Source organism: Canis aureus, chromosome 32 (genome assembly GCF_053574225.1).
Source record: "Canis aureus isolate CA01 chromosome 32, VMU_Caureus_v.1.0, whole genome shotgun sequence".
NCBI lineage: Eukaryota > Metazoa > Chordata > Mammalia > Carnivora > Canidae > Canis > Canis aureus.
The window spans coordinates 8,801,240-8,822,175 of record NC_135642.1 but is presented as its reverse complement, the minus strand read 5'-3'; the positions used below and the strand labels follow the sequence as shown (position 1 = coordinate 8,822,175).

At 38.1% G+C, this 20,936-nt stretch overlaps 2 long non-coding RNA genes across 2 annotated transcripts in view; one reads left to right on the top strand and one right to left on the bottom strand.

The window, feature by feature from the left end:
- LOC144302957 (uncharacterized) overlaps nucleotides 1–5,767 on the bottom strand; it is a 32,867-nt gene extending 27,100 nt beyond the window's left edge. Inside the window, exon 1 of the long non-coding RNA XR_013369966.1 lies at nucleotides 5,580–5,767. This is a non-coding gene — a long non-coding RNA (uncharacterized LOC144302957). The remainder of the gene's footprint in view (nucleotides 1–5,579) is intronic.
- LOC144302958 (uncharacterized) overlaps nucleotides 1–20,679 on the top strand; it is a 52,696-nt gene extending 32,017 nt beyond the window's left edge. Inside the window, exons 3-4 of the long non-coding RNA XR_013369967.1 lie at nucleotides 20,161–20,472; nucleotides 20,560–20,679. This is a non-coding gene — a long non-coding RNA (uncharacterized LOC144302958). The remainder of the gene's footprint in view (nucleotides 1–20,160; nucleotides 20,473–20,559) is intronic.
- The last annotated feature ends 257 nt before the right edge of the window (nucleotides 20,680–20,936 follow it).

The following is a 20,936-nucleotide window of genomic DNA, read 5'->3' as shown; positions in this document are numbered from 1 at the left end:
CAGTAATTTTTTGTAATCCTTCACAAGTAGTAAAATCATTGCTGTGAGGCAGACAGGAGAGGGATCCACAAATAAGACATCTGTTATTGTTATATCAATGATGATATATGCCCAACTCTGAAATAACAACATTTAACAAGAAATGGAACCTTATCCAAAATGAGATCTCACTCACTTCCATGACTTCATTTGCTACATTAATAAGAGTAAACTGAAGTTTATAATTGGGTGATCTTATCTATTAGCATTAGTAATATATCACAGGTGTAGGGCTTTGTATTTTAGATTAATGGAATTCAAAATGTTGGAAAAGTTCTATGCTAACATATAGCATGCATGGACAGATGAGTATGGTGATATATTGAATAAACAGAAAAAATAAACTATTTGCTTTTTCTGATATATTTTGCTGTATATTTTTTGTATATTTGCACCTCCCCCAAGTTTTCAGTTTTTTACAAGTTTAAGGTATTTTTACAATAATCTATTAAAACAACAGTGAAAGAATGTTGAGGCTTGTAATGCTTTCAGGAGACATGTAATATTATAGTCTTAGTATTTATAATGAATATTTAGAAAAATAATGTATTACTTGAAGCTAACACATTTCTTTTCTAGCATACAGGTGAAAAATTAAATTCTAAGCTCTAAAGGCTATGTCACCATATGTTTGGAGAATTTTTAAGAACCCCAAAGTAGAACTTTGGCAGTGGAATAGGCAATTATTTGCCAACACCAGATTTATGTGCAAATCCTAAGAATCTTAAACAGAATCTTTTTAAATGCCTTCAAATGATATCTAGGAATCTCTTGGTTTTTACTTTTATTTCCATTGTCTTGGTTTGACTCCTGTACTTTATGTCCTATTAAAACAATCATTTGCTCACTTTTGAAGCTAAAGGCAGCAATTTTATGCATTCCTCAGTTGCCCCTTAGGTGTGGTCCTCTACACTGCACAAAGAAGAAAAGACCTTGCTTTGCTCTCCTGCAGATTTACAGCTCAAACCGTGTTTAATCCTTTTCCAGCCTTTGCTGAAGCTGGTGACTAGGCCAAAGTTAGAATGTTGTGTGAATCTGCTTAGAGAGAAGCTGTTAGAGCCAAGTAGGAAACATCTAGGCCTCTCCATATTTGCTACCACTGACTACAGCAGACTTTCTGAAGCACCCTCTTCCTTAGGTTTTCATGATGGCCTTTCCTCCTGGCTCTTCTACTTCTTTGGCCTGACCTTTCCTTTTCAGTGTACTTCATTAACTGTCATTCCTCTTCCCCATCTTTGTATGTAGGGGCTTCTAGGTTTCTGTCTCTGGTCATTTTCCATACCTTTTCCATTTCATCTAGATTTTTTTGAGCTGTACTGAGGTATAATTTACCATAGGAATTTTGGTGAGAACACTTAAGATCTACCATTTTAGCAGATTTCAAGTATACGATATAATATTGTTAACTGCAGTCACCACTTTGTACATAGATCTCCAGAATGCATTCACCCTAACTTAAACATTGTCCCCTTTGACCAGTGTTTCTCATTTCCCCCTCCCCGGTCTACCATCCTTGAGAGTCCACAGTCAATGACTGAATAGTGCGGCAGGTGTTGTCAGCTCTACTTAAAGACCTGAACCATATTTCTAAAGTAGACTATATTAGAGCATTATACCATGGAGAAGAAATGATATTTTCTCTCTACAGGCTCATGGAAAACAGCTTTTTGAACTCTTATTAGGCCTGCTTTTCAAACTGCAAGTTGGAAAACTGGGTTCTCTTTTTAAAGTGTTTCTTAATTAATATTAGACAATAATTAGTTTGAATTGCTTTTTCAAAAATGGCATTTAGCCATTATTGAGAAACTTCAGGGTATGTGTGACATGAGGCTATCTAACTCAATGGATAAATTATCAGTCTTTACCTTCACCAGTCCTGTTGGGCTTATAGATACATGTATGACCTGAAGACTTCCATCTTTAAAATCAGTCTTCCTGGGATCCCTGGGTGGCGCAGCGGTTTGGCGCCTGTCTTTGGCCCAGGGCGCGATCCTGGAGACCCGGGATCGAATCCCACGTCGGGCTCCCGGTGCATGGAGCCTGCTTCTCCCTCTGCCTGTGTCTCTGCCTCTCTCTCTCTCTCTCTCTCTCTCTCTCTGTGACTATCATAAATCTAAAAAAAAAAATCAGTCTTCCTTAATCCCTGGGCTTAAATCTTAAGAACTGGGAAAAAACATCAACAGATTATGCCTCATTGGCGTATGTGATCTAGAATTTGTCCTGCTTCTGTAAGATCTCTAAGACCTGTTATTGCAAGATTAGTTCTGGCACTCATATACCCCCTAAAATGAAGGCTTCCCTTCATCTTTCTGTGTGTATTCAGTGAGTATAAACAGATTTCTTCTTGAGTTTTCAGATAAGGATTTCAAAATCTGGTAGGCGTGGCTTTCTGCCTTAGATCCCAGACCACTGCCAGAGGTACTTTGCTTACCTCTGCCAGCCACCTTTCCCAGGGACTAGACCTTGTTGGTACCTCTAGCTCCTAGACCAGTCCTGATCCTTAAATAGACTGAAACCCCAAAACATGGGCACTGAATTTGAGAATCATAAGAGTCTGGATACTCCAGCTGTGGTCCTCATTGACCAGATAAACCCTCTGGATACAGATGCTAATTTGCACTACTGGGTACTTTCCTCAGTGGCCAGCCCTACTGTTGGGTCAATTTCCTATTTTTAGTATCAACTTGCTCTTGCTTTGTGTCTACCACCCACTGAAGTCTTAATATGCTCTGGAGGCCAAGCTATACAAATGTGACAACTTTCATTGGTTTCAACAAGTTAGGTAAGGCTTAGTGAGAAAAAAATCATGGAATATTAAAAGAAGGTCTGATGATTTTATTATTATTCTTTCAAAAATAATGTTTATTGAACATCTAAAAGGTATGATCTCATTAAATTTGAGAAGGCAGGCCAGCATCATTGGAATTGAGAATTTAGGAAGTAAATCATGAGGAAAAGATTTCTTACTTGCTAATCAGTCTCAGTCAGAGGGGATAGAGCTTTCTTAGGGCAATAGAAAAATTGTAAAGAGCTTTCTGGTCTCCAAGCTTTGGGAATATCACACCATATTAGTGGCAGCCATTGGTGGAAGATAGAGGTGGCTCTGCTAATGGCACTAAAAGGAACCCCAGAAGTGATGCTTTCAATTTAGCTCATAATTCTGTAAAGGCAAACATTGGCCCTTTCCCACTGCCACTCAACCCCCAACCCCCCAGGAAAGCTTACTTTTCCCAGTGATGCTATCCTTGTATATTGCAATTGCATTTTGTACATGGTTTACAGAAATATCGGAGAAATGGGAAAAGGAATTTGTCTTGGGCATGGTATCTGTGCTTTCCTTAATGAAGGAAAACCTTGATTCAGATTGCCATACTCAGTACTAAAATTACTATGAAACTGAGTTTTGTAAAACGCGCAGAACAGGAACTCTGAAACATAGTGTCATGTGCAGTGCTCAGTGAGGCAGATAACATGTGGAGAGCTAAAGGTTGTGTACCCTCCCATCCAGATTATATGTCTTTTTTTGTACCTTTCTATTCATCACTCCTGCCTCAGCTGCTCAAGTTTGTGTTATAGTGTCTCATTCATGTCTGCCCTTCCAAAAAAATCCTCTAAGTAAAAATTTCCCTTTCTCACCACCCTACCCACAACTCTTCTAGTCTTAGGGATAGCACAAATATATGGCATTTGTTGAGTGCTTAACATGTACCTGGCACATACAGTGTTTCATTTAATGATTGCCCTCTTAGAGAGAAACATCAGTGTTTAAAATATGAATGTAAAGGGGTTAGTCCAACCTCTCTGTTTCTTCATTTATGGAATAGTGATAAATACTCACCTTATAGGTCAATTTTAAGATTAGAGATGAGGAAACTGAGTCACACACAGCAAAAATGTACTAAGCCAGTGTTCCAACTCATGGGATCTGACAAAAGCTTGTGCTTATCTCATTCTTTTTTTTTTTCTTTTAGGATTTTTTATTTATTCATGAGAGACACACAGAGAGAGGCAGAGACACAGGCAGAGGGAGAAGCTGGCTCCCCACAGGGAGCCCAATGTGGGACTCGATCCCAGGACTCCAAGATCCATACCCTGAGCTGAAGGCAGATGCTCAAACGCTGAGCCACCCAGCCATCCCTGTGCTTAGCTCATTCTGCTGAGCTACAATATGAGAACTTCAAGACTTTGGGGAACGAAAAGGACCACGAGGCTTTCTTAGTCTTTAGGGTTGCCAGATACAATGCAGTGCACCAGTTAGATTGGAATTTCAGGTAAACACAAAATTTCAGGTAAACAAAAAGGGAAGAATTTTTGGTACTAGTACATAGTAAATATTGCATGGGATATGCTTATACTTTATCATTCAGTGTTTTCTTGAAGTTCTAGTTTAACTAAACTTTACCTGGATATTTTTTCCTAAATCTGGTGATCCTACTACTACTCCATAAATCACAACATATAGACAACTGCTGAAGTGTAAGGAATGTGGTCCTTAAGGCAAAAAGGAAGTAAACTTTTATTACCAAGCCACTGCCTGTCAGAACTAGAAAGGTCACCCAGTCCTCATCTCACCAAAGAGTAAATGGAAGATCAGGGTGGGGAAATGACTTGCACAAAATCATAGTGCCTCTAAAGAGACTAGACTCAAAGTCAGGCTTCCATTGTTCTCATTTAATCCTTCATCCACCACACACACATACACACACACACACACACACACACACACACACTCATTCTGAGGACTTGAGAGACTATGTGAATATCTCCCAAGTGGATTATTAGATGCTCTTGGTAATTATGACACTAAGTCAAGTCAATCAGTTTTTTATATTTCTGAAATCTACAGTGGCTAATGGAGAAGCTAGGACAGCATAACATATAAATTAGGAGAAAGGAGGAACTTTAGGGCTATGTTATTAAAAACAGTTTCCATTAGCTGCATGTGGCTACTGAACACATGAGAGGTAACTAGTTGTTTTTTTTTTTTTAAGATTTTTAATTTATTCATTTGAGAGAAAGAGCGAGCAAGCAAGAGCACAAGTGAGGGAGAGGGGCAGAGGGGCCGAGGGAGAAGAAGAAGCAGATCCCCGCTGAGCAGGGAGCCAGAAGTAGGGCTTGATCCCGGGACTCTGGGATCATGACCTGAGTCGAAGACAGATGCTTAACCGACTGAGCCACCCAGGCAGGCACCCCTCACCTGTTCTTTTTTTATTTGACTTTTTTTTTTTTTACTATGGCTATTGGAAAAGTTTGAATTATATGAGTGCATTAGTTTACATTTCTATTGGACAGCACTGTCGCAGAGGATTTGCTGTTTGTTTAAATAGAAAAAAATAGAGATTAGGATCCTCCCCTAACATTTGGCCATCTTTTGATGACAATATTTAACTCATTTATTTACTTCATTGAAGATTTATGAAATTGTTCTGGAAAGTGCAAACCAGTATGGAAATACAAAATATGTTTAGAGTCACTATTGTTCTTAAAAAAGTAAATAGCTGGGTATTGGATTTTCTTTCCCAAAGTCAGTAAACACTTACCGAACTCAGGCTGCTTACTTCTTTGAGACAAGTCACTTAGGCTTAGTTCAATTAAATGCCTCTGTTTCCTCATCTACAACCAGAGATCTCTGAAGGGGAGGCCTATTCCCAACACCCGTAGGGTACAGGACTGCCAGAACAATGAATAATGTGGCCCCATTGTTGCTGACAGATGGGAATCATTCACTTCTTAGTGTATGTTTTTTGAAATGCTTTTGAGTTCACGCCCCCATTGCGGCTGTTGCCATGGTCATATGCTTTATGATGTTAGCCCCTTGCCCCTTACTCTGCCTTCCCAGGGAAGAAAGAAACTGGCTGCAAATTTCACAATTGTAAAAATATTTTACTAGTCAGTGCCTTTGTACTCTCTTCTCGTATTTCCCATTAAACTTGGGTAATTCATAGATACAGATAATAAAAGCTATCAGATATAGGGGAGGCACAATCTGATTCCAGTTCATTAGAAAGTGCCCTAAGAAAGCCCCCTTCGGGGGGTTAAAGTCTTCCCTTGTTCTGGCAATTGTAAGTTTTAAGCTCTTGCTTTTGGCACAGAGGCTCTTCTGCATTTTTGGTTAGTGGCAAAAGCCAAAACATCTCCTTGTGATGTCAATTTATGTCCAGTGGAAGAAAAGATTTTGGAGGATTTTTTTTTTTTTTTTTTGCCATCTCAACCTCATCTTTGTTAGTGCATCTGCACTCCACCTGACCTTTCTTGGTTCTGTTTTTAATTCTCCTCATATACCAGCTTTTAGTGGAGACTGTGTGCTTTAAGTAACGAAGGTCAAATTTCTGAGCCCTTGTATGCTCACCCAATGATTTCTAGCCCTCTTTAATCCTTCCCTACACCAACCACTGCAGTAATGAGGGGCAAGGGGCGACTGAGGATTGAGGTCATGAGCTTTCAGTTTGTCGTTATATATTTCTCCGGTGCTTACGTAGAACAGCTCCTCTTAGTTTCCTAGAGGTGGGTAAAAAAAGAAAGGAGAAAAGGAAAGAAATCACTGTATCCCATTATATTGTATTGATATTGTTTAAATAGGTCTTTTCCAGCTGCATTGTGCATTTTTGTTAGCAAAGGGAAAGAGAAGGTCTTGTAAGTAGTATAGGGGATTGCATCTCATCTGAGTGTATACAAGGAATGCTGCCACTTGGCCACCCAGCGGAAGCCATGGTCTCTTGCCCAGAATAAAGTACAAGGGGAATTTCCTACTAACAAAAGAATCACTGAGCCTCCTGTTCTCCTTGAAGGCATTTCTTCTGCCTATCACCCCTCAGGATGTTCATGTCATTAAAAACAGTCTATCTTTAAATCTCTGCAAGTATGTATAAAGACAGAATTCTAAAGATATTGAATTACTAATCCAGGACTCATTAAACATATTTGTAATCATTCTACAGCCTTTATTGTAAAATAGGACAGATTTTAAACTATAAGCATGTTAGAGTCATTCTTAAAACTCTTAATGGAAACTAGCTGTTGAATTACAGACTTTGTTAGAAAGCTGTTATTATAGTTTTAGACTAGAATACTGAAGACTGCTGTTTTTGATGAAATGCCATGAAGGGATTTTTGACATTATTCATGTGACACTATAATAACATTTTCCCTCCTAGGGTAGACAAATGGGAGAAAGAAAGAAAAAAAACCCTTCACTCGTTTGTTCATATATTTGTTTCTTGATATATTTATTCATATGCATTCAACAAATATTTATTGAGCACCTATTATATGCCAGGTACTCTGTTAGACATTGGAGGTGCTCTGTCTACTGATGGCTATATCAGTACACATTGTTGAGTAATTATTCAAACATTGGAGGCATTCTTTTAAACTGGTCAATTATTAGTTTTTTTAAAATTCCTTTTTGCTATGTGATAAGTACACTACTTGGTTTCATGCATGTTGATAGCAGTCCCAAACTTTAAGGAGCTTACATTTTATGAGGGGTTGTGAGACATACATGGAGATCCATAATACAAGAGCACATGAGGCAAATAAACTATAATGGAGGTACAGCGAGAGCAAAGATGACTTTCAGCAGGAAAGGTATCTCGTGGGATCCCAGGGAAAATCACCAGAAGAAATGACATTTTAGGTAGACCTTGAGGGATCCTAACAGGTGGAGAGTAGCAGAGAATGACAAAGAGATTCTAGGAGGAGAGACTATCAAAAAAAAAAAAAAATCACCAAGTCTGAGCAGCACACATGGTGTAGAAAACCAGGTACTGAGATGTAAAACTCTGTAGACGATGAGCCTTGAACGTAAGGCCTAATGATTTGGACTGCATTCTCTAGGCATTATCAGAGATAATGTGATGAAATGGTGAATCTTCACTCTTGGGTTTCTTCAATCTCACAGGCTCTGGAGATTTTGTGGTGTTTGAGAAGTGGCAAAGAGAAATGTAGGCTTGCATCAGAAAATACAATCCAAGGCTTCATATCTGCTTTGCTTTTCAGTTTACTCATTTTTTTTTTTTTGGTGTCAAGTCCTTTTCTATCTATTATGATTCTGAGTTCTATAACAGAGTGTCAAAATCCTACTAAAGCATTTGCATCAATGAGTGAACAATAGCAGAATATCATTCTTTTAAAACTTTTCCTAAAGCAAACACTTGTGCTTGCAGTGTACCAAAGCCTGTGCCATTATCTCTTCCAGAAGAGATAATAATCTTCAACCATGTTGGGCACGATTCTGAAACTCATAGGATTCTATAGGGTCGGGGGTGCAAGCAATTCAGCATTCCTATTAGGGGGATTCTGTGAAGACACTAAGTGCCTCCTGCAGCTGTGTTAGGAGAAGAGAACTCCCCCAAACTACTGGCACTGACACGTAACAGGAGGAAATAAAAATAGTGAGGTAGAAGCAGAGAGCAGGTGTCAAAGAGAAAACTAGATTGTAAAATCCCATTCCGTGTTATAACTTTCCAGATCATGTTCTGAAATGCTATAAGTTGAAGATGTTTGGGAAATTATTGTGTGTGTGTATGTGTGTGCATGAGGGTGCATTTAATAACACATTACGGTTCTAAATATTCAGCTTGTGCATATGTTAATTTCAAAAGTTGCATAAAATACAACATAAATACATAAATACATTCTTATAGAAATTCAATTCGATATGTATTAGGTAACAAGTCGAGGTCCTTTTTCCTGCTCTGAGGGTCTCTTACTACCCCCTTGTCTACTCTCCTCATAGGTCACAATTGCTATTGGGTTTGGGATTCTTTCAAATCTTTTTCTGTGTGCTCACACACACAGGCACATGCACGCACACACACACGTCTACAAACTCTTTTATCTTGTACATTCATATAGTATATGTTGTCCCACAGCTTCCTTTTTTGACAATATTCCATATAATACATATGGGTTTACCTTGTTCTTTTAAATTGCTACATAGGGCTAGAGAATATGGATTCCTATAATTATTAACCATTCCTTTATTGATGAGCATTTAGGAAGTTTCCATTTTTTTTCACCATTATAAATAATGCTGTAATGACCATCTTCCTAACTCTGTTTTTGTGCATGTGTGAGAGTATTTCCCCAAAGTGGATACCTAGAGGTGGACTTGCTAGGTAAAGAGCACTCATATAAAAGAAGACAGTTGTAGAACACATTTCCAATGTGTTTAGGTTAGACTTTTTTTTTTTTTAATCTTCATTCTTTGGCAAAGATTTGAATCCAGTTGAAATCCTAAATCCAGGTGTCTATCAAAATCACCCTCAAAGTTCTTGGTTTATTTCAGATAATGCTCAAAATCCACTCTAGAAGCAAAATACTGTTTGTGATGAGATATGCCAATCACATGTATTTAGATTTATATGTCGCCACTCCCTTTGCCAGTGCTGAGCACTGGAAAGGGCTTTACAAGGCACAGTATACCTTTATTAGATAAAATCACCCTGGGCTCGATAAAGTAGAGCATGGACTTCAAAGCTATATAAGACAGTTAGGTAGACATTTGTCTTTAGTAATATAGCTTATTCTGAGCTGTAGCCAAGTGACGGAAAAGCTTGAAATGAAAGCCCTTATTTGAACGTACACTATTTGTTTCTCTCTGGCATAGTTGTCAGCACTAATATTTTACATTTTATCTTTCTCAAATGGTCCAAACACAGTGCATTAAAATGGGTATGCAAGTATTAGGAAAATCAGATATTTACAAAGCTCATTTTTATTTTTTTACCCTCACAGAATAAATTATTCAGAGTGCCCAGTGTTCCTTAAAGTATGAATTTCCATACAATAGATTATAGGATCTTTCAACAAGCTGCCTCTGGTGTTGGAGGGAAGTAAGCCAAAAGTCTTGACTGAGTTTTGGGATTAAACTGATGGAAATATTCTCCAGAACCCAGCATGAGTGGAATGACTCCCTATTCTGTTGGTCAGTGGCCTTTATGATATGGACATGGGAAAGAGGGTTGGGCATCTGGGCCACGCAGGTGGAAACAATTAAGATTCAAAATGGATTTTGAAAACTGATTTGCTTTTCTCTTTATTCGCCACATAAAAAGTAGTTCTAGGTTCCTAAAATCTCTCAACCACTCATTAAGTAAATGCATTTGTAGAATACTTGATGTTTTATTGCTTCTGATTTAAAATCTACCTTACATAACGTATGGAATATGTATATATATACATCTATAAACACACTTATATGGTCAAGTCTGTGTTTCACATCAAACATCTACTGTATGTTTCACTAGGGAGACAAGACCCATGTGTTTTGCAGAAGCTTTTAAAGCTGTTTCATTTATTTTATTAGCCTTTAATGAATGTAATTAGAACCCAAGTAATTAAATGCAATTGTGCTCAGTATGTTCCTGTTGTAAATTGCCCTAAACAATGTGCATCGTGTGAACAAATTTGTGGGATTAATCGAGGATAGATAATGTTTTTGGATAGTATTTCACACTAAACGGCCGCAGAGAGAAACAAAGAAGCTGGCGCAGTGTCATTAATCTTAGTCAACTGGCAGCTCTGGTGTAATTTGCATGACTTAGGCAGTGACACAGGATGAGGCTTGCTTGGGATGGGTGTTAGATCACTATGATACGTATGTATTTATTCCCCTTTAGTCTCCTGATTTATAAGCAGAAAGAAGTTTGCATGTGGAAACGGATAAAAACAACAGTGTTAATGGAAGGAGTTGTAGATTACCTGAATTATTACTGGCAATATACATGTTCTTTTGTTTTCATATTGAGTATTTCTGTTTTATGGTTGTTAAAGAGACATCTGTGAATCCCTGTCAAGACGGAAAAGAAAAAAAAAAAAGCAAATATATTGTGGCTGGGTTCGTTAGGTAGACATTTGTCCTAGCATGATATCAGTGGAAGAAGTTTGGCTTCTTTTTTTCTCCTTTCATATTTAATATATATTGATTCATTGCTTTAGGAACCTATCCCTTTGGGGAGAGACACTTTTGAATTGCACTATAGAAAACCTTCAAACTCCACTTATGAAAATATCATTTGGAAATAAGCACTTGGGAACATGATTGCAAATGCAAATGCTTTTTTTTTCATCATAAGATGTAGACTGCAACTCTGAATTACAGAAACAATTAGATAAGACATTCTAAGAAAAGCACACAAATTGAGCTTCAAATGTCATAACAGATGACAAATAAAAGGTAAGTGAATTTGGAGAGTTTTGATCTGAAATGACTATGCCCTCATGACCTAACAGACATGCTAATCTCAGCTTGCACAAGTATATCTGACATTTATGAGCACTTGGGTTAGGCTATTGTGTTTTTTTTTTTTTTTTCTTCTGATCGAGATGAAGTTGCTCTCAAAAGTTACCTATAACATAGTCAAACAATTTTGAGGGCAGGATATAAAACTATATATCATCTTTGTAACACAGTGATTCATGCAAGCTTATATTTAAATATTTGCGAGGAAGAACTATGTACAAAAGGAAGAAATATGTGCACTCTAAAGTAAGAAAAGAATATTTGTCAAAGAACTACATCTCACAATACATTTTAGGTTGAACTTTGTATAGTCTTCTACACACAACTGTTTTATTTTGATACTACTTTCTTTCAATGTTTCAAAGATCATATAGTGGATTCTTCTGAGTTCAATTAAAAAATACATTTTAGTGAGTTTTACCCTCAGTAAATAAAGATTTATTTTGCCTTAGTAAATATACAGATTCGAATAAAAGTTCCCAAAGCACAGGAACGGAGTCTGTCTCCTTCTTTTTCTCTCTCTTAAATGTATACAGGCACTGTGAGATATGTGTGTGTGTCTGTGAAAATGTTTCATTTTATGTCCTTATTTCAGAAACATTTAAACAACAAAAATAATTAACAATTCATGAGTATAGCTGACTCCTATTAATATGCCATTGACCTGCACACCCCTTTTCAACATTTAAAGACTTAGGACACCAGTATCTATTATGAGGTCAGGCCTATGGATACAGTAGTAAAATGAGTCATATTTAATATAGTGCTAGAAATTACTGTGTTAATGCAAAAACTGGCATGGCAGCATAGCTATATTTAAAATAATATAGGACATTATAAAGTCTTAATATTATACAAATCACTTGGAATGAGAAGAAACAAAAAACCAGCTTAATGTTGAAGTCATGTGTATTGTTCCAGAATGCTTGGGCATTAGGATGAGGTGGAGGGAAATGTTTTCTATACAGTTAACTCTTTTCTTCCATAAATGTTACAGTCACCTAAAGACCATTTGATTTGATATATCAAAGGGCGATCTTTCCAACCCTTGTAGAAATCTTTTCTAAAAAAGAATATAAAGTGGTAGCTCTTGAGCTGGGCATCATAACTGATCATCATATGATTCAGTCAATGTGTTGCCTGAGTGATCACCACCATTTCTACATACTCTCTTGTCCCAGTCAAAAATACACGTGTGGCAGAAGTAATTTGTCCAGAGTACTCAGAGAGAAGAATTTCTATTCAGTTGTGCAGAGTAAATGAAAGTCATTTACTGAAAGTCTTTGCCTGGTATTATTTTGGTATGCGGCCCAAGACATGATTAGAGGCACCTGTACTTGCCAGATACACCATTAATTGCTATGTCAAGTCTTCAATGAAATCATGATTGATGCTTCAAGGTTGCAGAATCTGACTTCCCTTAGAGCATTCAGTATCTTTTTTTGTACATGTTATAACATTCAACTTTATAGTTTATACAGTATTGTATCTATTATCGACTTAAATATTATTCACAGATTGTTATATTCTTACAACTTACAAGGTGCTTCTAAAATTAAACCCAAAGGCTTACCCATGGAATATAGACAGTTAGAAGGAAAAAGTTATTTAAATAAAGTCGGAGTTGCATCTACATTAAGACTCTTGTTAAAGAAACAGAAATTTGATACAATTAAACTTATTAAAGTATCTGTACTATAAAATTCCTATTAAGACATGGAGAATAAGAGATAAGCCCATAAGATTTCAAACATTATAAACACATAGGTTTGGTTGGTAAGAGAGATCACATTTTAAAAAGAAATACAGGAAATAATTGCTCTGAAATCTACATAAATTTTTTATTTTGGAATTCTACTTTTTATTACTGGTGTTCTCTATAACTCAAACTTCATTACATTTCATGTTCCTATATACCAAATGGATAAAAATTACTTCAAAAGAGTTTAGAAACATGCATATGAGAAAGGAAATACATTTCTAGAGGCCAAGGTTCAATGAAAATGTGGTAGTCTTAGTTAAGGATCCTTGGGTGGAAACTCTTAAAGCACCGTACTTGCTGATATATGGTGGAAAGTGCCTTGCATGGTGTCCAAGACTGAAGTTCAAATATTTGCTTTACTGCATACAAGATGTGTAATTATAGGCCATTTGTTTAGATGTTCTTATCCCTCACAAAGAAATGATATGACTGACTCTAAACCAGTGTCTGTGCAGAGCTCCTTAGCTGGACTCAGAGCCTAGGACTGAGATGCTGTGCATGCCAGAGTTGTGTTACTTCCCCCCTTCCCCCCAACATACCAATTGCATCTAGACCTTGACCTGAACACTCTGTTAGCAGGGATAGAGTCTCTTTGGTGATAAGCAGAGATAAGCATGTAACAGCTTAATCTATGGAAGTTTATCAGCTTTGAGTAAGTGTTCAGGATAGCTCTTCTCCACATGGTTATTCAGGGACCCAGGTTCCTTTAACCTCATGGCTCTATCATCTCCAAGGTCCTCATTACCATCTGAAACTGACTGGCAGAAAGGGAAAGAGCATGAAGGATCACATTGGAGGGGAGGTTATTATAAGTGAAGCCTCAATGTGACACATATCCCTTCTGCTCAAATTCTGCAGGCAAGAATTTCATCATGGGACCAAATTCTAACCTTGAGGGGTGCTGTGAGATGTTGTCTATGTGCTTGAAGAAACATGAAATGGATGTTAATGGATAGCAGTGGTCCCCACACCAAGCAATAACCCTCTTCCTACATGTCTACATACTTGCATTTATAAATTTATACAGAGGTCAAATAGTCCTTTGAATGAAAAAGAATCCTGGATCTTTTATTCTCAAGTAAGCTTTAAGATGATTAAGAATGTATTTAACAAACCGTGGAGCCTCAGATCAAGACTGTATTCTGGGTTGAAAAATGCACTCTCTCAGAGAAAACCTTTGTGAGGAGTTCAGATCTGGAAGCCACAAGTTCTTGCTGTGAACTCTCTGTTACAGGTCTTAACTGGAGCACCTCCCTCCATTTCTACCTATTCAGCCCTTGTCCCGTGGCAAGGTTGTGACACCAGTTGGGTGGGTCTGGGTGGGTTTTGGTATCAGGCATAAACTGTTGAGATTTAGATACCCTATAGACCTCTTGATGTAAAGTGTGTGGGGAACAGATTCAGGGGTCTTGTAATTAAGAGTATTAATGTGCATTAGCATCATTTGAAACCACACACCAGTAAGTGTTGAGTACACATGTTAACCTCATTAACCATTAAGTAACAGCCAAAGTATAAACATATAACAGATTATTTGCAATACTGGTCTTTTAGTAACATAAGATTTCTAAAATGTGGTTAAGTAATAGGCCCTGGAAAATAACAATTAGTATTCATTAAATAATCATTAAGCACCCTTCAAGTTCTGTCATTTTTTGAGCTATAAGACCCTTAAGAATTTACAGTGAGATTTGAGAGTTCGGATGAAGTACTGGGCAGGAGCATCATCAAATTGCATCCTAAGACAGTCCTGTGTCAGGTGAAGTGAAGACAGATTGGGAGGAGATGGGGTGGTGGTAGACAGGAGAGTAGCCCAGTGGTGCTGGCCAGAGGCAGAAACATCGAATCTGAGTCCCTTCAGGTTGGATTTCTGGCAGGAGATTTGCACAGAGAAGTGAGAGCAAAGACAGGATCAGGCACACAAGGCAGGGTCAGGGTTGTAGTAGCACCAGGGAGAGCTCCCCTAGTCTTTGTGATCCTTGGAAGGCAGGAAACAAGTTCTTTCCATTTATCCCAGGCCTTCTCCTGTTCGGTCCACCCTTTCACAAACCATGTAGTTGTTTAAGTGCCAAGGTCAGTCAAGGAAGTTCCTGATCAACGAGGAAGAAGACTGCATTTTCATGAAGTCAGGAACACTTAGGATCTGGTGAAATCAAGGCCATATCGTTTCCATGGACCTGAGCTTAGATTTGGACCTGGATGAGCTCCATGAGAAATGATGGCTGTGTTTTCTTAGCCCCAGTATCTTCCTGGATCCTGAACAGGGATCCCAGCAACATAAACACTGACAAACGCTGCTTTCTCTTTTCCTTGTTTTGTGCTCTGTGGTGCAAGTGGGCCTCTGGGAGCTCGAAGATACTAACTGCAGACAGGATCAGAGGCTTACATTACAGGCTTCCTCACCTTAAATGAAGGCAAATTTAGAACATATTTTCGTAGAAAGAGTAGGATTTTAGTCTGCTTTTAGTCCCAGCTGATACAGAGGAAACTTATTTGATCTATAATTCAGTTGAATGATTCTTTCCTATAATGTTTCTGAGTCCCTTACCACCAGTGGGGGCGGGGAGCAGCAGTGATGGAGGAACCCACCTGCCTTCTTACCAACTTCTAGAAAATAAGTAGCTCCCTTTGTGGCTCCCTTTGTGATACTGCCCCCACCTTGATTTTCCTGGCATTAAAAGGGGATTTCTCTCCCACTTCCTCCCATCTGTATGGGAGAGGCAGTAAGAGACAGCCCCCAATGATTGTGTGGCAGCCATTGCTTACTGAGGGATGGTCTTAAGTAGGGAGTTCCTATTTTCAGGCCTAACTAAATTTTTACAGACTGTAGGCCTGCCTGCCTTTCATATAGGACTAGAGCACTATTGTTAGGTCAATAAAGTATTTCAGCAGCTTGAAGAAATCATTTTTGTTGTTTGGGTAGAGGAGGGGTTCTCCCTCAAAGTTGGTTCCTCCAAATTTGCAGAAGCTTGTCAGTAACAGAAGGCTGTTTGACCGCCAGCAACCTTCTTCCTTGCAACTTTCTCTTATCTGAACTTGTATAACACACACACTCCTGATTTTCCCCTTACCATGCAGGACACTCTACCTCAGTTTATTTCAAGCATATGCTCTTCCTACTGGACCATTAGAGTTTGAAATTTCTCAAAACTGACTCTAATGTTTTCCTGTTGTTTTTTTTTTTTAATTATTCCTTTCTGTTCTTATCCACTTCTCTACCCCAGCATGGCACCAAATGCTTTGTAATAATCAAATGTCTCCCATATTTTTATCTCTAGCTCAGACTGGGTTCTTGGTTCACAATCTATATCTCAAACTCTCTCTTCTGCTTTCCTAAGCAGATGCATTGAAAGTGCCTGAAACTCAAGGCATGTGAGACAATTCAGACACCAGCCCTCTTCTTGGGACTCTTCCTTCTCCTGTGTTTCTCATTTCAGGGACCCTTTAACCAGTGGGCATAACCAATGAAGGTCATCCTTCATGCCTCGATTTCTCTTGCCCTTCTTATCCAGTTCATCTCCAAGTTCTGTCAATGACCTCTTGACTTTTTCTCTCTGTTGTTAGAGCCCTACCCTCGTAGTTCTGATATGTACTCCGCCAGCCTACACTCCCACCCCCAAATCTTATATAATTATTTTTCCACTAAATAGCCTGAGTGGATGACACATCTTCTTGACTCCACTCTGCTCAAAACCGTTTGGTGGTTTTTCCCTGTTCTTGGGACAAAGACCAACATCCCTAACAGGTATTATCAGGCTGTGTGTGATCTGGGGACAACCCCTGCTTCCTGCCTCATCTCGTCTTGTAGCACAGCACATGGCTCCTTTCTTGTTGCATACAACCCACAATGTCTTTCCTGCTACTTATGTAGCTCCATCCTTCCCCTTGCCTAAGAATGTTCTTAAGCTAAGGATTCTTTTGTGCCTATCACTGTTTGCCTTAATATTTCCTATTGACTCCTAACACCCCTTTTGTGACAGCCCAGTGCCAGCACAGTCTCTCTACCTTGCTGTTCTCTGATGACAGATACCATATCGATTTGGTTCATGACTATATTTCTAGGAAGGATGAAGTAGGGTGAGAGGCATGCAGCAGTTGCTCAATGCATGCCTGACTTGAGAGAATGAGAGGCTTTTGTCCAGGATGATCTTTGTCAGTTTGTAAAATCCTGTAGATCAAAACGGTAATTTTTCTCTTCAAAACATCTGTATCTTTTACTTATTCTCTTCCCCAGAATCATCTTTATTATATTTTCTTTTCACTGCTTCAGTATCTTAAAAAAATTTTTTTCCTGATTGAGAATTAGGGATATCAAAAGAAAAATCTCAGGACTTTCCTTCAGTTGGTGCATGGATACACATGTACCTTAGTGTCTTCATTCAGCATCATCCCTTACATTTTATTTATCTCACCAAGGCTTTCCCATCAGTTATTATTTCACAGTTTTCGGAAACATCTTCCAACAGAAGTTCTTTTTGAGTCAGTCTTCACAAGACACGATAGCTCTCATCTTTCACCCATGGCACACTTCTTAGATTCATTTCACTGTGTCTAACACATTTACTCCTACAACAAGCTGTGTGGGATTATCAGAGATAGTCACTTAAGCAAGTAAATCTCTGACTAGTCATTTTGTGCCCAACACCTTGAATAACTATTTTTGAAAGGCTGAAGGCGTGTGGTGCTTGGTGACAGAATTTTCAGTTTTATGTTAGACCATGCCAGGCAGCAGATGGCATGGGTCATCAGAAAATTTATCTTTGATTCTGTTTCATTGTTTGCTAATATCAGCATAATATTTGTGAAATGGCTCACCATTATGCTCATTTTTTCTGTTTCCTTGTTTAAAAATCTGTAAAGCCCTGTGATGCTGACACAGAGCAATAATTCTTTTCACATTTTATTGGTACAATCCCTACTCTCAGTTTATTATTATTTTTTTTACCTGTCGAGGCTTTGGAGAGCATATCTGCAAAGAAATTACCTTGTACTAGATGTCTGTCTGTATATCTGTTTATCCATCCATCCATCCATCCATCCAACCATCTATCCATCCTTTATCATCTAGTATCTTTTCTGCCTTATTCTTCCCTGACATTCATTTAGTGTAATCTTGTTTCTTACTTCATATAGTTTCCCTGGAGTTGGCTCAGTTCTTAGAGTGGGCATATGGTGTAAAGGAATCAAATAATAGATTTCATGCCCTTGACCACAGAGATTGATTCAAGGAGGTTATAAAGCTCAATGTAGAACAATAATGTTTAGGTTCAGAATTTTTGTATTTTAAAACTGTTGGGGAAAAAAGTGCTGTGTGTGTGTGTAGGTACGTGTGTTAAGAAACAGTGCTGAGAGGAGAGAATTTGAGCCTGAGAACTGCTAAAGCCACATTATCACCACAGCTGAAGAGTTGGATTGCCTGGTGATGCAACCCAAAAAGAAAGAGGCAGAACCAGGTGGTGGTATGAACCTTGAGTCCTGATTTCAACATTTGAGGTCCTGGATCCAGTTGCGCCTGAACCAGCTTTACTTCTGGACTTCTTGATATATGTCTCTATTTCATTTTTAGGGTAAGCCAATTTGAGTTTTTCCCCCATTGTAACCAAAAGTGTCCTGGCTAATGTATTTCCTTTTCATCAGGCTAAAGTGGTTGCTACCCTAAAGATCCTGAGAGAGAAAACACATTCTAGCTGTCAAATTTACCATAAGAGGTAGCAAGTTTCCTAGAAGTGTCTAGATCCAGGCATGTGTTTGACAGTGATGCTGACCCCAGGATGGCAAACATCAGATCAGCCTGACACACAGGATGGCCCTTTAGGGCTCCATCAATTCCTGAAGATCTATGATACCAAAATCTGGACTGTTACATTCTTCTATATTAAAGTGAAGTATCTTGATGGCTGGCTTTTGAAGATTATTATGGAATAGAAACCTAAAGTTTTTGGTATCTGAAGGTGTCCTTGGAGTTTTGGATTTATTTCTCCTAGTATTATTTCAACACATGATTATTCTTCTTTCAATGGACTTCTTGCCCTTTGCCTGGACAGTTTGAAGCATCACGATCTCATCTAGGTGTCACCAGTACTCTTGAGCTCTCTGAGAGGTTTGAGATGGTGCAGCTGAATCCATGAATGGCCCCTAGGTTTTGTAAAACACTGCTCACATGGCCACATTTTCTTAAAAGGAATTTTAGATCTTAAAAGGTATAACATTATAGCCCTTTCATTTACCATTCAGAAAACATTTCTTTTCGTTCAGAGTTTACAAGTCTTATGAGCTCAATGAAGGACATTTTCATCTAAAATTAAGAATTGACATTTATAATCCCTTTACTTAGAGATATCCACTATCAAAAATTTTTGCACATTTTAATCTTATTTTCAGTATGAAAACATTCATATTTTATAATACATGTAGTTGGTCCTGCTTTTCTTACACTGAACATTTTATTAAATATTTTCCCACCTCTCTACCAGCTATTCAGAATTGTAATGACTGTACAATTCCCCCCTCTTTGTGTGTTCCACATGTGTTTGGCTATTACCCCATTGCGCTCTGTTAGCTCTCAACTAATTTTGTTGAAGTGGTGGTTGTCCACCTTAGGTTCAGAATCACTGTTTTCACATAATTAAGTTTGTGCTCAGAATTTTAGGAAAAAAATGTGTGTATTGTTTAAGAATTGCTTTCCTTCACACTCATTTGTTATTCATTTATGTGTTTGTAATTGTTGAGTGCCTACTATGGGCATGGCATCTTCTTCTTAGACATTTTTTACAGATCATGAAAATTATGCTTTGGAACATTTGTTTAATGATAGCTAACTTTCACACTTGCAAAATTACAAAAAGCTGTGTAAAGATTCAAGGGTCTTTGAAGCCATCTTTGGTTCCACTTACTTGTCATTATTTAATCAGAAAAGAGCCTTATTGGGACACATGTGGTGTAAATAGTTCAAAAGATATTTGGATGTTTTCATGACAGAGGATTTTCTTACATTTCAGTCCTTAAAATGTTGCATTTTATTTTTCCACAGCTATGTGCTTTTTTTTTTGAAGGTGGTATGTCATTTTTTTTTTCAACCAGAAATTAGCCCTATTTTTTTTTTCTCTTTCCACAGGAAATTTTTCTTTTATATGGAATTCTTCTGGTTTGCAGTACTGTGTGTTTGTAAAAGAAATATGTGTGTCTTTAAAGTTCCATCACACAAGAGAGAACTTGTTTCTTCTACTGACTTGAATGGAATTGGACTTTAAAAGAACAGGGCTCTACGTACTACAACTTAGAATTCTTAAAACACTGAATGAAAGGAAAGTCCTGCTTATCCTACGAAATGTTTGCTGAAGAGGCTCAACCAGGGACAGAAAGATAGTGACAGAAAAACATTTGAACTCAGCTAAACACCTTTCGAGCAGTCCTGCATTTATCAGAGGTAGGTGAAACTCGGTTGATTTCATTTCCTAGGGGGCTTTATTACCTCTTCACTCCGAGCATAAATTATTCTGAATTTTCATTTCAGGTTTGGGGGTTGATACATTCTCAGACTAAAATCAACATTTCTCTCTTCTAAAACGTCTCTTTTGCATACTATTTAGAGACTCATGAATTACAGATGTAAAACTGAAAAATAAAAGGTGAGACAAACTCCTTAATACCCCAAGAGAATTTTTGACTACTTTGAGATTTTGCCGTGAAGAACTTGCAGCTTTTTCATCTAGTGTCACTGGGATGAAACGGACCTGAAAACCCGACTGCACGGTGGCTGAATTAACATTCAGTAATAGACGGGAAGGAGAGATTTTCTCACTTTCCTTCTTTTCTTTTAAACTTCTCCCCTGCATCTACTATGCGCTACTTAGAACAGATCCACTTACAGCCCGTGAGGGGCCATCCCTA